Below are 5743 nucleotides of genomic sequence, written 5' to 3' on the forward strand. Positions count from 1 at the left end.
GTTGTATTGACGAACTAGATCGTTATAACGACCATAGCATTTGCGAATTGCTGACTTCAATCGAGACCGTTGAAACCCCTGTACCATCATGTTTGTCAGTATCTTACCTCGATTGAAAAACTGACTATACTCAGAACAAGCTCTTGCATATCGAATCAGTTGAGATATATAAACACCATAGGCAGGTGATAATGGAATATTGCTACATAAATATGCATGGTGATGGAGAGGAGGAAGGCCTCAACCAAAATTGTTAATTTGATGATCCCCAGAGTAAGGGTGCTGGCCCCAGGGTGGGACCAAACTTTGTATATAGTATTTATGTGTAAGTTTGCTGATACTGTATAAAATATAAATGCATACTTAGGAATACCAGAAAAGAATGTACAAAAGATGGTGAATTTCAATCAAAACCCAGGGTTATGACTTTAGGATGACTCCAAATTAGTCATATCTTTAAATGTTTTAATGTTAATACACTATTATTTAAAGCCTTTCATCGGTGTATGCACTTATGAAGGCAGTGAAGTTTTAAGAAAACATCTTGTTTTATACTGTTGCTGAACATTAGAATTTAGCTTAGATATTCAGAACAGGCTTTTTTTTCTAGATTTCATAGCCCACGGAAGTAGTGAGATACTTTTTCACTAGTATTCAGGTGACCGATAACGCCTGTGGGCCTCTTGTTGTAATAATTTATTAACAGTTACTTACAAACGCATGGATAAACACAATTTTTGAAAATTATTTTTGGTTGAACATGTTTTGTGATGAGTAGGCCTAAGTGATAAGTTGAAAACTGTCCAGTATGTCAGATATCGAATGGTCCGGGACTGTTCTGGGAAGTTTTATAAGTTGTATAATATTTTACCGAAATTAGGTTGTTCAGTACATGGCAATGTCCAGGAAATTAAGCCACTGTTTGTAATATAGCAGTTTTTCTGTTTGTCATTCATACAGTGCATTATGTTTTCGATTATTGCGTTTGACGAGAAGAAACGACGTGTATTCATAATTTCGCCCTCAAAACTACCATTATACATGTAACACATTCGCAATACTGAGTTTCAAATTTTTAAATTATAAACGACTGTTCATTTTGCCTTTGGTCAACTATCGGCCATCGTTGGATACCAACGGGTGATCTCATCTTTTACTCATCACCCGTGGGCAAACTCGCCGAAAATTCATCATGTGTAATTAATATGCATGGGTCATTTGATTGGCTGCTGTACAGAGATGCGATGGCAAATTAACGAATCAAAGTTTATGTTACGTACATGTATGTATGTTCGGCAATGAAAAAAAGTTTTCGTAGTTAACACACCGATTGCAAATAAATCCACTCACCGGTGCATTTCACAGTTTGAGAATAATTTTTGACTGGTATTGATTAGCTGCAATAATGTAGCCCTCTCTGGGTTTTTTTGTTTTTTTTTAATTTTTTTTTTTTTTTTAGGGAGAGGGCTACAACTCCTTAGGATCTCCGTAATGGTGCAAATGCGGGAGTGATTCACTCCCGCAACATTTGCGCTTATTCTAAACATTTCCTGACTTTCTTTACGTAAATAAAATGATATTCTATGTTTCTTAGTCAATATATAAATTTACAACCTGCAACTTTAGATTTGTGAGGCTCTATTCTACCGTTTTCAACAATTTCGATAAATTCCAATTTCTCGATTCATATTTGTGCGCCATGTTTGATGTACTGAAGTTTCAACTTCCGGTTGTCAAGTCATTTGCATATGCCATATAAGGTAGTATTTACATCTATGTACAAGTATGGAGGCGAAAGCTATTTCGTCGGTATTGAAAAGGTTTGAATTTAATATCAAGTTAAAAACCGAACAGCAGAGTGTAAATTCTTTCTGCAACAATATGATTTTACTTTCTTTGTCGAAGTGGTTCGAGTAACTACATTTTCGCGCTGATTGTCAATGTTTAGGCTTTTCATTAGATCCACCTACGAGATCTCGCGATAACAAGCATGGCGGAGCAGATGAAGAATTTTGCATGCTGTACATTATATTTAATGAAAAACACCTTTATTAGACATGCCCGAGCACAAAGTTGGTACTCCTTTTGGTGTAAACAACATTTGGGACTAATACACAGAGTTTATTATCGGTTATTCATAAAATTATTTTGCACCATTACGGAGATCCTATGGAATTGTAGCCCTATCCCGAAAACGTCAGAATAAAAAAAAAATTGGATAGGGCTACATTATTGCAGCTAGGTATTGATGTATGTGACCTGTACGACTTGTCTTTAATCGTTTTAAAACAAACTTTGCACGTTTTAAAGGGCGTCAAGATATTTTATATAGCAAACTAATAAACATATTTTCAAGATTGAAGAGTACCAACTTTCTGATTGGTTGTCTATAATCAACAAATTAACATATTTTACGACGATATTTCGGCGACTTTGCCCTCGGAAGATGAGTAAAAAACGAGACCAGCCGTGGGTATCCGACGATGCTATTCGGCATGACGGATTGAACTTTCATTCGTAAAATCATTAGCTAATTTCCAAAACGGAGAGAGATCATATGAATTATGTTACATATGGGACATTTAATTTGGAGCTCCAGGTGACTTCCTAATAATCAAGTTTTATTGATTGTATATGATATCAATTAATATAACATAACTAATGCACGTAGTTATTAAAAAATTGTTCTTACATAGTAAATTTATTTGAATTAAAGATATCGTTCATTCAATTCATGTGAGCAACAATTGAAACATGATGCATTAAAAAAGGCCATCTTCTATTCAATATTATTTAATTATGATTTCCCGAGCTTGTGCGGGTTTCATCTAGTTGTTTATATTTACATCATGCAGTTACTAAACCGCGTCAAGTGCATGTAAATCGACGAAAAGCCCGTTTATTGGTGCGTACCTTTGTCTCAAAATAAAACAGGCGGACATATATTCCTTTCTAATTTAAACTATATTTTATTCACAAAGTGAATGGGATCGGGCAGCAGACATAGCCTATTTAAGCCCTCTCCCTAGATATATTCCTTTCCAACCAAAATTAATCAAATCTCCAGAAAATACGAGATGGGAATCTCAAAAACACCTTTCTTTCTCAATGTGAAACCACAGGGGCTCGTCACGAATTGACCCTCTCTATTCTATATTTACACAAGGGAGGAATCCAGAATCCCCAAAATCGCTAACTCAAGTTTATATTCGTCTCCTTTTCATATTTCAAGGACGTTAAATCTAAGAAGCCCTATCTCGATCGATCGAGGAAAGATCATAGTTTGTAAAAATACCTAACATCTTTTGGCACCGGCAATAAATATGAAGAACCAATGCATTTTCTGTCGTTTTTGAACCACAGGAACTTTTCCTCAATCACCCAAAATAGAGACGCGTTCTCACTGGTCAATTCAATTCGCTCTTATGCTGTACTATCGGGTCATAATGTTTTGATCACCGGTGTTGCAGGCATAGGGAATTTTTTTTTAATTAAGAAATAATCTTTAAAAATGTTATCTGCTCCCAAACATGTGTGAGAAAAGCTAAATACATGGTCTATGTATGGAATATGATACTCAAGTGACCGAGAGGCCTTTGAGCTCGGGTTTGGTGTATAATTGAATTGACCAATAAGAACACGTTTTCTATTTTGAGTGATTGAGGAAAAGTTCCCGTGGTTCGAAAACGACAGAAAATGCATTGCTTCTTGATATCTATTGCCGGTACAAACATATATTAGGTATTTTTACAAACTATGATCTTTCCTCGATCGATCGAGATAAGACTTCTTAGATTTAACGTCCTTGAAATATAAAAAGGAGTCGAATGAAAATTTGAGTTAGCGAATTTTGGGATTCCGGATTCCTCCCTTGTGTAAATATAGAATAGACGATGTCAAATTAAATATGACAAAAATTTCGTGAGGAGCCCCTGTGGTGAAACTAAAAATGTGTCATTGAAAAAAAAAATCATTACCAAATACATTATATATCATTACTACAGTAACTTGATCCGAAGAGTCGGATCACGTCGAGTTGACAGGCGCGGATCATCAGATTACACGAAACGCGAAGCGTCGAATTTGCCTGTCAACGAGACGTGATCCAACTCTTCGGATCAAGTTACAGTGCTGTAGTAATGATAAATTTATTATATACCCCTTTATGCATTTTAAATCCACATTTATAAGATAATAAATGTAATCCAAATTATCAAAAACACAGACATACCATGAAATTATGTTTTGTGTACGCAGTTTTGTTTTGTGACGCGGTCAATATTTTCCACAAATAACGTTGCGTTGTTGCATTGTGACGGCATCAGTTTCAGAGGATACCGATACGGAATCAGAAAACCACAGTGTGGTGATCCGGAAAACCGGATCACACGCTGTGAAATCCACAGTATCAAAGAACGATACATTGATGGGTATATATTAAAGAAAAATCTCACATGGCTGTCTCACATGGCCAAAGTCGATCTCGCACTGGTGATAATGTGAGAATAATAGAATCCTTCATTAGTACGAGTGTGGAATAGGAAATTCCACCGAGGGGAGAAGATTCGCAGTTTAGGCCGAGGCTTTGCCGAAACCTAGACAGCAAATCTTGTTCCAGAGGTGGAATTTCCCTATCCCACACGAGTAAATAATGAAGGATTATTTTCTCACATTTTACCTAGTTTTAGTGCATAAATTCTAATTGTCTGCAGCAATCTTACGATCTCTGCATTTTAATTCAACAATACCATCAGGAGAAACAGCAAATTGTTCTCAAAGTCAATGAAGAAACCACAAGCTTGCTTAACGTCTCGGTTATGAATTTTTCACTCATATGGAGATGTCACGAAGACCGGTGAAGAGCTTCAAATTTAGACCTATGCTCGGCGCTTACGGCCATTGAGCACTGAGGTTTCTTTAGCGTGCCACACCTACTGTGACACGGGATTTCCGTTTTTAAGGTCATCTCAGAGGACCCGTGACATTCACATCTGATGCCGAGCGTTTGGCGATGGAACTGTCGCTGTCTCTTTTAACGACTTCGGTCTGTCGCGGCCGGAATCGAACCCCAACCTTCCGCATGCGGGGCAAACGCTCTAACCTCTCGGCCACCGCGACGGTGAACATTGAAATCAATTTTTGTTTTAAATGTTGGCCATGTAACAGTTGGTGTTTTCAGTTTTGCTGGTTTAAAAACACTAGCGTATAACTTCAGCTAAACCGCCGCGGTGACCGAGAGTTTAGAGCGTTCGCCCCGCATGCGGTAGGCCGGGGTTCGAATCCCGGCCGCGACAGACCCACGTCGTTAAAAACCGGGTAGTGATAGTTAACCTTAAAAACGGATGTGCCGTGGCACGCTAAAGAACCCTCACTACTCAATGCCGGTAAACGCCGAGCATAGGCCTGAATTTGAAGCCCTTCACCGGTCTTGGTGACGTCTCTATATGAGTGAAAACGTTAAGCAAGATACAATCAATACAACTTCAGATTGTTGCGGTGATCAGTAGCTCTGCAAAATATCTCCAAACCTGCCATTCTCTTTCTTGGTGCCAGACTTTCGATATGTTCTGTTTCCTAGTCGTTTGCTCAATGCAGGCAATATCCCTTTGTGCCACCTGCTCAAAAAAAAAAAATTGTACATCCCAGTGTACGCGAATGATTTTTAATTTTACCAGACATTCGGTCTGGTAAACAATCTAGCTTTACCAGACCAAAAATAATTTTACCAGACCAAATTTTCTTA

The sequence above is a fragment of the Ostrea edulis genome, chromosome 6 (assembly GCF_947568905.1).
Source record: "Ostrea edulis chromosome 6, xbOstEdul1.1, whole genome shotgun sequence".
Lineage (NCBI taxonomy): Eukaryota > Metazoa > Mollusca > Bivalvia > Ostreida > Ostreidae > Ostrea > Ostrea edulis.